Below are 12,893 nucleotides of genomic sequence, written 5' to 3' on the forward strand. Positions count from 1 at the left end.
TCTTGCCTGTAATTATCGCATCTGACCTAAATTCTAAACAAGAAGAGGAGTTGCTAGAAATTCTGAAAAAGAATCGTGAAGCAATAGGCTGGACCATGGCTGATATTAAGGGAATAAGCCCTTCCATAGTTCAACACAGGATTCACCTAGAGGAAGAGGCCAAACCAACTAGAGATGCTCAGAGAAGACTTAACCCAGCCATAAAGGATGTAGTCAAAAAAGAAATTCTAAAGTTACTTGATAATGGAATCATCTACCCCATCTCTGATAGCTCGTGGATAAGCCCTGTACAAGTGGTACCTAAAAAGTCTGAGATAACAGTGGTCCAGAATGAAGCAAACAAACTTATTCCAACTAGGACACAAATGGGGTGGAGGGTCTGTATAGACTATAAAAAATTGATGTTGTAACAAGAAAAGATCACTTTCTATTATCGTTTATTGATCAAATGGTAGCAAAATTAGCCAGACAAAAATTCTACTATTTTCTCGATGGATATTTCGGCTATAATTAGATCACTATAGCCTCCGAAGATCAGGAAAAGACTACATTCACTTGTCCATTTGGAACCTTTGCTTATAGGCATATGCCCTTTGAATTATGTAATGCGCCGGCAACCTTTCAGAGATGCATGATCAGTATTTTTTCAGATATGGTTGAACGATTTTTGAAAATTTTTATGGATGACTTTTTTGTCTTTGGTCTGACTTTCTCTGAATGCTTAGATCATCTAAGATTAGTTCTAAAAAGATGTAAGGAGAAGCACTTAGTTCTTAACTGGGAAAAGTGCCAATTCATGGTTAGAGAAGGGATAGTTCTTGGCCATGTAGTTTCGAAAAAAAGAATTGAAGTGGACAAAGCCAAAGTAGATCTTATTGCAAGTCTTCCATCATCCAAATCTGTCAAAGAAATTCGTTTATTTTTAGGATATGCTGGATTTTATAGAAGATTCATTGCCAATTTTAGCAAAGTAGCTCGCCCATTAACTAATCTCTTAGCAAAAAAAATCAAATTTGAGTTCACTCATGAATGCCTAGAGTCTTTTGAATTTCTTAAAAAGGTACTCATTTCAGCTCTTATCATTCATCCTCCTATCTGGTCTGAACCTTTTGAACTGATGTGTGATGCATCTGATCACACTGTGGGTGCAGTTTTAGGTCAAAGAATTAATAAGCTTCCTAAAGTTATTTACTATGTGAGCAAAATCTTAAATGATGCGCAGCTTAATTACACTACCACTGAAAAAGAGTTTCTGGCCGTTGTCTTTATCCTAAAAAAATTTAGGTCCTATTTGGTTGGATCACACACATTGTCTATACTGATCACTCAGCCATTAGACATCTTCTAGCAAAGAAAGACACCAAGGCACGCTTGATACGATGGATCTTACTCTTTCAAAAATTTGACCTAGAAATCAGGGATAAAAAAGGTATAAAAAATACAGTAGCGGATCACTTATCCCGAATCATAGTCGCACCATCTAGTGAATCACCTATCAATAAATTTTTTTCTGATGAACAGCTCATGTCTATGTCCACTGAATCATAGTATGCCGATATTGTCAACTATTTAGCCGTTGGTAAAGTTTCTTCTCATTGGACTACTCAAGACAGACACAAATTCTTTGTCCAAGTGAAGTATTTCATTTGGGATGATCCATACGTCTTTAAGCAGTGTCCTGATCAAATAATTAGAAGGTGTGTCCCGAACAATGAGGTTAGAAGTATTTTATCATTCTGTCATGACCAAGCATGTGGTGGTCACTTTGCGTCCAAGAAAATAGCTGCTCAAGTCCTTCAATATGGATTTTATTGGCCCAATCCATTTAAGGATGCATACAAGTACTGTAGAAGTTGTGCTCAATGCCAACAAATTGGATGAATCACTAAGAGAAATACGATGCCTCTCAATCCAATTTTGGTGGTTGAAATTTTTGATGTGTGGGGGATCGATTTTATGGGCCCATTTCCAAACTCATTTGGTAATGAATATATTTTAGTAGCTGTCGATTATGTCTCGAAGTGGGTAGAAGCGCTTCCCTGTAGATCTAATGATAGCAAAGTGATCATAAAATTTTTAAAAGAAAATATTCTCTCTCGCTTCGGTACTCCTAGAGCAATTATTAGTGATCAAGGGATATATTTTTGTAACCGACCCTTTGCCACATTAATAAAAAAATATAATGTCACTCACAAGTTGGCCACACCTTATCACCCTCAGACTAGTGGACAAGTAGAAGTGTCCAACAAACAGATCAAACAAATCTTAGAGAAAACTGTTAATACCAATAGAAAAGATTGGTCCTTGAAATTAGTTGATGCACTATGGGCATATCGAACCGCCTTCAAAACCAATTTAAGAATGTCTCCCGATAGGATTGTATTTGAAAAATCTTATCACTTGCCTGTTGAGCTAGAGCATAAAGCCATATGGGCCATTAAAAATTTAAATATAGATTTGGATGTAGCTGAAAATCATAGGAAGCCTCAAATTAATGAATTAGAAGAACTTAGAAATGAAGCTTACGAGAATGCTAGGGTGTACAAGGAGCGAACCAAAGTATTTCATGATCAGGTAATTATGAGAAAATCATTTGCTCCTGGACAAAAAGTTTTTATATATAATTCTAGATTACATCTATTTTCTGAAAAGCTTAGGTCTAGATGGACAGGACCTTTCTTAGTTAAAGAAGTCTTCCCACATTGAGCTATAGAAATTGAAAATCCAAGTAATGGTGCTGTGTTTAAAGTTAATGATCAAAGATTGAAACCATTTTTGGAACTACCCAAAGAATCTATTGACAAAGCCATGGTTCTCTATGAGCCAATTTATCATGATTAAATTGCTTGAAATATTTTGTCTGACTGAAAATATTAAACTTAGCACTTCTGGGAGGCAATCCAATTTTTTTTTTCCAACTAATATCTTTTCTATTGAATAAATAGAGATACCAGTCTTCAGACTTCGAACTTTCAGACCAACATCATACCAGATCACCTTCAACAAAAAACACATAATCAGGTGATATCTTTCTTTTTCTTACATTCAGTGTGTTTCTTCCTTCATTAGAAATAATGATATTTAAGTTGGGGGGTAAAAAAAAAGTATCTTGAGCAAAATAGATTAAAAATAATAATAATAATAAGAGTTAGAAAGTATTTGCTAATGACTGTGGCGAGTTAAAAAGTAGATTAGTGGGTAGACTTTTAGTAACTTACTTAGATCACCTAAAGGCTATTAGCACTTTTAATTACACATGCACACTGACAATGTAAAATAGGTGCTGATTGTGGAGCCGACTGAGGACTCAATTATAACTTAAAATTGATAATGGATATATACTCCAATTAAAAAATTGAATTTGAGAAAAGAGCTACCTGCCTAAAATAAAAATACAGAGTATATGTAAATTGCCCTAAGCTTAGTAACCGGATCTCTGCACCTAAGTCAAGTGTGAAGGTTCGCGTCAAACAGTGAAGGGAAGGCCAGGATGCTCAGTAAAAAAAAAAAAAAAAAAGCAGTGTGAAAGCTACCTTAAGTTCATTTGGGGGTGTATAGAAAATTAACCAAAATAGGATGATAAGAGAAGATACATTTGTCCTTTACAAGCCAGCACTCAAATGCTAAGTTGGTCATCACAAACACAAATGCTGTAGACCTTTCGATATATTCTAAGGAAGTTTTTAATTGTACTAACTACGAAATTTACTTTTAAAGCTCAATATTTAATTAGTAATACTTGCTAAACTCTTTGACTTTCAATCCTAGATCTATTTTTGTAAAGAGTTATCTTAATGAAATATTATTAAAAAAAATTAAATTAAATTAAAAATTAAAAATTAATATATATATATATATGGCATTGCTAAGAGACTAGCAATAAATAAATTGGGGGGTGTGATAGGTGTATAAATTTGCTCATAGAAGTATTAATTTATGGATCAAATTATCTTTATTCTTTTAAACTTGATACTTTTTCGTATATTTTACAGAAAAAAGCTACACCAATATGAAAAGTCTGATCTGCAGGCTTAGAGAAATCAAACGAGATCAAAAATGAAGTTAAAATGAAATTAAATTAAAAGCCAGAAGTCAATTCAATCTAATACAAAACTTGTCAGAAGAACCAATTATGTAATTAGAAGTGGATGAAGTCACAAACTTGAAACCTCTCACTTTTGAAGGCAGCCCACAACTCATGCACCATTGAAGACTTGTCAGAATTGGATTCAAGTCTAAAGTAAATAACTAGAAGATTTGGGCCCGAGTAAGCAACGCCCACATGCCATCCACCAAAGACAAGGGGGACACATGCGGTATTTGGAAGAAAAGAGGGGGGCCATGTTGGTTCTAGAAGAGGAATCTTTGTGGAGCTTATAGGCTGTTGGGCGGCTGAGAATGCGGTATGCATTCATTTGGAGGTACAGACACGGAAAGGATGCGAGCAACGAGCGAACGTGATAATAAGGCCCAGGATGCACGGTGAAGATAGAGATGCTTTTAAAACTTTTTAAAAAAAAATAAAAATATGAAAAAAAAAAAAATCCTAATCATTCACCTACTCTCTCTTTTTAGTCCCACATCTAAAAATCATAAACACCGTTTCCCCCCTAATAACTATAAATAAAGGTCAATGCCTTTATTCTGGGGGAACTCTCTCCACTCCATAATTATTGTAGGGGGTTTGTGTGACAGGCAGACATATCCACCTTTAAAATTTTTTAGCTACTTTGTTTCCACTTTCTTCCATCCTTCTAACACACGAGAAGGAGAGTCAGCCAGGGGAAGGTTGATCCTAAGCCAAAAGAAGGAGAGAAGTCTGATTCTGTAAGAGATTTTATTTTCTGTTCAAACTCCAAGCCTTATTAATGGCTTAGGAGTTGAAAATTTTTGTATCAGAATTTTTATTCAGAAATAAATTAGTTATTTTCTTTCTATTTAATTTTTATAATTTTAATTTCTACAATAGGATAGTTTAAATTTCTGCATCTTTTAATTCTATAATTTTTAATTTTCGCAAGTTCAACTCCAGCAAGTAGAATTAGTCTTTATTTTATTTTTGACTTTAAATCAACTATGTCTTGCTAAGTAATTCTTCTGAAATTTGTGATGAAGCTAAATCATGAATAGAAGTCTGCTCTATTCAATTTCGCTTTTCAAACTTTTAAATTTTTAGAATCATTCTCTCTTCATCTCTCTTATCAAGAGACTTGACGGGCTATCATTGGATCACAATCCCTTCATAGTCTATGCTTGATTCGGTGTAAAAAGGGATGATTGATAGAAGGATCATAATTTTTTAAATCATTTCTTCTCTTTCTATGTGGAAACCTTGATGGGCTATAGTTGGGTCAGAATCCCTTCATAGCCTTTATTTGGATAACACAAGAGAAGTGAAGAAAGAAAGGGTCTCTTAATTAGGGTGAGAACAAAATATTTGATGGATCATAGTTGAGTTAAATCTCTTCATGATCCATGCTTGTTCATATTTTACACCTTGATCAAGGGACATTATAAGAGAAATCATAGGAAGGCTCTCTAATTCATTAGTCTAGTGGATTCAAGAGCCCTAGATCTTTTAGATAATTTACCTTCATAATTAATTAGTTTACTGCTTTAGTAGTTCATAATTCAACAAACAATCTCTTTCCTTTTTCTCTAAAGCTCGCCTGAGCAAGCATTTAAATATAATTCAAAATTCAATTCCTCGTGACATCGACTCGTACTCGTCAGATGTGTTACATTGCACACCGTACGCTTGCGATAAATTTAAGAATATTATTATACGAGAAAACTCAATTTTAGAATCACAATCATGTGTAGTAGGTCAAACGAGAAAAAAGAATTATATTTTAAGCATCTAGAATGCTAAAAGGAAGAAAAATCCAAAAAAAATTTCAATTTTATGAATCTTATGGACACTGGCAAAATTGACTGCAAGGCCTCAATAAAAACCAGACTTAATTCCATGACTAGTAAGTGGAGATTGGATGTTATTGTTTTAGAGCATAATCATGAGCTCTCCATATCTGCCATCGCTTATCTACGGTCCAACAGGAAGATCAGCATACTTGAAAAGGCTAAGATTTGCAACATATATGTCGTGAATATACCTACAACTCAGATATACTCCGTCATTACAAGAAGAAAAGGTGGTAAAAGACAATTAAAATTCACAGAGAAGGATGCACATAATTTTATTTGTCAAAAATATCAAAGTCAGCTGAAAGAGGAAGATGCACAATCAATGACAATGCGTTTCACAGAAATATAAGCTAAAAATGTAATTTTTTTCTACACGGTGGAGTTGAATGACAGTAGACAACTTAAGACCGTATTCTGAATCCATCCAAGATCAAGAATAGCCTGTAATTACTTTGGAGATATACTAATATTTGACTCTACGTATCTCACAAATACATATCAAATATCATTCTGTTCATTTATCAGAGTTAAACACCATGGATAGTCCACCCTGTTGGGATGTGTGTTATTGTCAGATGAGACGATCGAGATTTTCAAATGGGTATTTAAGTCGTGCCAGGATGAAAATGGAGGTCAAGCATCCAATGCCATTATCACAAATCAAGATAAGGCAATCGAGGCTGCGGTTAGGCATATTTTTCCAAATGTACATCACCGATTTTGTCTTTGGCACATTTTGAAGAAGATCCTTGAGGAAATAGGTTACATACGCATAGCTCATCCCAAATTTATGGTTGAATTCGATGAGGCTGTATATGACACTGTGATGATACAGGCTTTCTAAAAAAAATGGGCACGACTCATAGATAAATATGAAGAATGCAAGGCTGTAGCCTACTTACATGATCTTTGCGAATGCTGGGATAAGTGGGTTTTAGTATACCTTAAGGATACATTCTTTGTGGATGCATATTTTTAATTATAGATTTTAATCTCTAAAAAATTCATTATACTTTGTTCATTGTTTCTGATATCCTTTACAGGAATGTCATCCTCCGAGAGGAGTGAGAGCATTAATCACTTCTTCGATGGGTATGTGAACTCAAAAACTACTCTAAAGGAATTCATCAATAAGTATGGCTAGATGAGGATGGTCTAGAGGAGGATGGCTGAGTAAGAGAAGGCTAACTGAGTTGAGCCTGACTTGGGAGAGGAGGTTGATTGGGTTGAGCGTGACTTGGGAGATTCGGAATAAGGACATTCATCTGCCAACCGATTCGGACAACAGTGTGTAAGATTGTAGCCAACCCAGTAGAGAGAATTTTATGTCTTTCTACCCCACCTATGTCTCTCTGTATAGTAGTTTGGAGGACTCTAAGAATGTAGATCACCTTGGATAGCTGATGTATTATGTCTATATAAGGTGGATTTCTCTCTAATTTCTTAATATGAAATATCAAATTGTGAACGTCTTATCTTATGTCCTGTACTGTTGAAATAAGATTGTCCAACTTCTGATCGACTAAAGAACTATGCATGTCGGTCGGATCCATCCATGTAGAACTCTTCCTTGAAGATTGAGAGGACTAAATAATAGATGTGACCTCCTGAGCCATAGCACTGATCAGATCTTGAGTCATCCTCACTTGATCATCAAAATCTCTTGCTCCATAAATCTAGAAGGTTCTGCTGCTCCACCCCCACTAAAATGAGGTCTCTCTTCTTTAGCTAAAATATTCTTCAGAACATCTTTACTTCTATCCTTCCTAGTCTACTGATCATCAATTTTGAAGAAATGCATTCTGTGGAGAGTTCCTTTATTGATTTTGCTATCTTTACCTAATTTGATTAATTATTCTCTCTAAAGTCTTACTCCAAAATATGGAGGAGTCTCATTTCAACATTTAAGTGTCATCCATAAATTTTACTAAATTGATCGTGGTCCTCTATCTCAAGAACACATTCTATTCTTGCACTTCCATCCTCTATACTGTCTAGTAGATCTCCTTCGGTGAGAAGTTTCAAAATTTTCTTAAGTATTTCATCATTAAAATTAATTTTCTTTTCTTTTACTAAAGTTGATATCCCACCTTCTTCTTCAAATGAGATGTTCTGATAAAATTCTCTAACTAATTTCATAAACATTGGGGCTTGAGCTATGCAAATAAATTTTCATTCCATAAGTCTAATCAAGTTTGCAATCTAGAATCTTTCTGAATCTAAAAAATTCATATCTACAATACGATCAGAAAGAATATTTTTGGTACTTACTGAAGTTCTTGGAGGAGGTGATGAAACTGAAGTTGTTGCTTCTCTTGCTTCTCTTCCCCTTATACTTTCTACACTTTTGATTACTCTTTTGCATTAGAGAAGATGCATCTTCAGAGCCATTTGATCCCAAAGTTAGCCAATCACCAAGATCAGAGGGGAGGAGATTTTCGGCTTGAGATTTGAGAGAAAACAGTGAGATGGATTTGGAGATGGGAGCTAGATCTAGGGATTATGGCCTTGGTTTTAATTCACACGCGGTGTGGCCAACCAGATTCCAAAGTTTGATGAACCTAGATCTAGGTTGAATGGAATTGAAATCAGACTAGCCTTGATCGCAGCGCCTTAAACCCATTTCGCTGGGGCATCTTCAGCACTGTAGCCACTACAGTGCTGAAGGCACCTTCTGAAGGAGTAGCAGCTACAGTGCTGAAGGTGCCTTCAGCACTGTAGCTAGCATTGTGGGTTTAGATTCTGGGAGGATTTAGTCTGGATCATTGCAGTCATCTTGTTCAAAGGGTTTAGTCTTGTTGTAGATCTATGCCTTAGCCTCGGCCAGCACAACCTCGGTCAGGGCTGAGGTATGGGAGATGGTGTTTACCAGATGATAACCTATGAAATTCACCTAGTATGACCTACCAAATTGGTGGTAGCAACCTCTATTCCTCAACCTGATCCTACTTTATCTCATCCCCGATGATCTACTGAAGTTCGTATACCACCGACCTATCTCGACTATAAAGAGGACAAATATCAGCTCCACGAACTCATGTACCTCGGTCAGACGACCTACTATAGATCGACTTGGATGACCTATTGAAGATCGGCTGTGGCCAAGCTAAGTTCTTCACCATATACGACTCCTCTTCAAATTAAGAAAGTCCGGATAAGATAGAATTCCTCCGCGACCAAACTCCTATTTCATGACTTTCATCATTTTAAAAAACAAACATCATCAATAGGGAATCATCAACAGAGAATTAAAAGAAATGAAATGAAAAATAAACATTCATTAATGATGTTTGAATATATATGTCATCAAATAAAAAACAATCATAATTTCAAAAAATCATCAACAAGTTTTTGGAGTTTCTGGGCAAGCCCATCCCTTAATATCGAGGCTCCAAGCTCCCCACGATATCGAAAAATATCTTCTTGTGTAAAATCCCATTGCTCTAGCATGTCCTTCCAAGCGAGATAATCCATATACTTAAGATAATACAGACCACAATCCAGGGATCCAACAGGCTGAGATGGGCAGGCATCATCATCTAAAATTTTTTAATTTATAACATCTACATTGTCACAAAAAATATGCATTATGCTACCAACAATCTGTTGCCACTTTCTGGCACTAGTTTTGTGCTTGGCATTGCACTTTAAAAAATTCAAGTGGATGAACTCCTTCCACTGCATGTCAAGAATCAACAAGTGCCAGTGCACATTCTCGATGTTAATGATATTGAAAAAAAATCTGAAATCATCTTTTTTTTTTCATCACTAACTGTATCGAAAATCATTCCACCTGTGGTGCTAGCAAGCTCATGAATAGGTGAATTGGATGTTATGCACATGCCGGTTGTCATAACGGATGAAACAATGCATTTGTGATACAGCTCTAGTCGTTCCTTCTATTTTCTTATGATGAAATCTTGCCCAGCATGAATGATCTGAGAAAAAAAAAAATTGATAAAAAAATGACTGGATAATCGTACAAAGTCAATGTAGGGGATATGAACAACACGAAGATCAGAATGACTTACATCATCAATGATCATTTTTTCAAATATCAAATCATAGAGATGAGACCTTGTAATGCTGCCTCCACGATCATTGATGAAAATAACGTTGCTGCAATTTCAAATTCATAAAACAATACCAAACATCATAAAATAGTACAGGTAGTCATAGAATAGGAAGTCATGAAAAATTATTGAAAGTCATGAAATAGTGGAGGAAATTGTAAAAGAATGTTGGAAGTCATAAAATACGGCTGAAAGTCATAAAATATTGAAGGATGTCATGAAATATTGAAGGAAGTTATGAAATAGTCTAGGATGTCATGAAAAAGGTTATGAAACTTTATGAATCAGTGGAGAAAATCAGAGAAAATTATGGAGGAAGTCATGAAATGGAATATGAAGTTATAAAACAATGCTAGATGACTGAAGTCATAAAATACTTACGAAGTCACTCTTTCATCCATGAAATCATTGATGAGGTATCATCTTCTTCCATTTAAAGATCTTTGCTATGATATTTGCGATCAACAATGATGAATCCCTACATCATTGAGTCGACGGGCACAGATTCTTCCTTGACTACTGTCTTTTTTTTTCAAATAGAGACAATCCTGGACTTCTTCTTTGTAGCTGGACCAATTAAAAATGATGGATCTTCCGTCAAATACGAGGTCTTGTAAATTCTGTGTTCCTTTTTAACCCTCTTTTCAAGTGAAAATGTCATTGTCTTTTGCTTGCCCCCCTCCTTCTGCTCTCTCTTCTTTTTCTTCTCCTCCACCTCCTTCTTGTTCTTCTCCTCTTTCTTCTTTCTCTCCTCCTCATCCTCCCTGTTCTTCTCTATCTCCTCCTACTCTTCCTTATTATCCTTCTCCTCCTCTTGCTTCCACTCCGCCTCCTCCTCCTCCCTCTCGACCTTTATCATCTTATTCTCCTCCTCTTCCTTCTTATTCTTCTCCTCATCCTTCTTCCTCTCCTCCTCTTCCTCCTTGTTCTTCTCCCCCTCCTGCTCACTCACCTCCTCTATAATCTTCTTCTCTTCTTTCTTATTCTTCTCTACCTTCTTCTTAGTCCCCTCTTCTTTCCTCCTTTTCCTCTCCTCCTCCTCCTTATTCATCTGCAGAAGCTTCTTTTTTTCATATGCTTCCTTCCTTTTCCTTCTATCATCCTCTTCCTTCCTCCTCTCCTCCACTAAAATCTTTCTCTTTTTCGCTTCTGTCTTCTTCCTATCCTCTTGTATAAATTTAACAAGTGCTTTCCATGCACTTCCTCCTCTTCTGATCTTCCTCCTCCACATATCTCTTCTTTTTTTCGACATGAACACTAGTGTGCTTGACTTCCTTTTCAAGCAAAGCTCTGACAAGCTTCTCTTGAACGAGGAGCTTTTTTCTAAGTTCCTCAATCTCTTTCCTTAACTGTGCACATCTTGTACAGTAAAATTGCTTGGATGAACTTTCAAGGGGTATCTCTTTAGCAAGATGAAGGAGCCACTGCTCCTGTGGTACTGGTGTAATATAATCCAAAACCTGCTAACAAGCAACATACAAGAGACTGTGAGTTATATATCTATTTTATGACATCTTGAAAGCAAATTATAATATCTTACAAAAATGATATGGCTTCCTGTAATCACCATTGCTCCCCCTTATCTCCTCGAAGTTGATCATATCGAAAAGACTGTCATGGATCTTCTTTCTACATGAATGCCACTGATGCAGCCTTGGTAATACTGATAAATCTATTGGGACTCGGAGGTTGGTGTGCTCGAGAAATCATACCTGCAGATGAAAAAATAATCAAAATAGGTAATGAATGACAAATAACTAACATAAAGCAGGATGATTCTTTTTTTTTAGAATTATCATTACCATTAGAGCAACTGAACAGCTAAAGAGGTAAGGCTGCCTTGACCCTTGTCGATCCTTTTTGCCTAGCATGGCTCTTCTGACTTTAAACATTCAACAATCTCTGGGAGCACCTGTAAAATCAAGATCTTGATGGCATCAGATCAGGCGAAAGCTCCCAACTCTGAAAGGTCATCTAAGTAGGGGATAAGGAATCTTGGACACGTGTCGTATAACCTTGAAAACAAGAACATCACAAACATATACGCTATCCAAACCCTCACAGTGTCCTCCATATCCTCTTCCTCTTTCGAATCCTTCAGACGATCAATCAACCTCTCAATTCCTTTATGATGCAGATCCATGTTAGTCTTGAATCTATCAAAATGCCTCCCCTTCCCCTTCAAGACTTTGGAGGCTGTAACCTTCTTTTCATGGCAGGAAAGGCCGATAATAAGTGCCACTTCTTCCACACTAAAATTAATTACTTTCTTGCAAAACAAAATTTATCTCCATCCTCATAACATTTTTATGATATCCGAAAGGAGTACCCCATCAACTATAAATGGCTTCATGTCGACAAAGGCTCCAAATTAGGTCTGCTTGATAAGCTCTACATGAGTAGCAGAAAACTCCATTTTGCAGATATTGTGTACATACACAGAGGGCTTGCATGAGTTTTTAAAAATTTGAGGGGTCCTATCTCTCGAAATCATGGAGACCTCTGAAAATTTTACTGCAACAAAAATAATGAAAATAAATAATCATCCTACACATGGAGTCAAATTTTGACAATACGATATCATCTTATACATCAAGCAGTCATACTGGGCACAAAGGAAATCATAAAAACTTTGCAAGGATCACTGTTTGGCTAGACGAAGATGTCGACGGTTAATGGAAGGAGTAAAAGTGAGGAGATCCGTCACCTTTCTGGCTCAGACTTAACCCTCCTCTTTCACCAAAAAAAAGAAGAGGCACCCTCTTTCTGTAAACAACTACTGAAATACTTTCTTTCTCCTCCATCTAATGGTTGTCTGGGCCTTCTTGTCCTGAACGCCTTCTAATCAAGTACTTTCTAGTCGACATCAAACAGAAAAGGGAGTGAAGGGAGCAA

General features: G+C 36.2%; 1 long non-coding RNA gene across 1 annotated transcript; it reads right to left on the reverse strand.

Moving 5' to 3' along the window:
* Window positions 1–9,388: 9,388 nt before the first annotated feature.
* On the reverse strand, window positions 9,389–12,670 carry LOC140853391 (uncharacterized). The gene is made up of 5 exons (XR_012136435.1): window positions 11,801–12,670; window positions 11,566–11,710; window positions 10,380–11,458; window positions 9,957–10,044; window positions 9,389–9,863 (listed from the first exon to the last, which is right to left on the reverse strand). It is a non-coding gene; the product is annotated as an uncharacterized lncRNA (long non-coding RNA).
* Between the last annotated feature and the right edge of the window lie 223 nt (window positions 12,671–12,893).

Source organism: Elaeis guineensis, chromosome 13 (assembly GCF_000442705.2).
Source record: "Elaeis guineensis isolate ETL-2024a chromosome 13, EG11, whole genome shotgun sequence".
Classification (NCBI taxonomy): Eukaryota; Viridiplantae; Streptophyta; class Magnoliopsida; order Arecales; family Arecaceae; genus Elaeis; species Elaeis guineensis.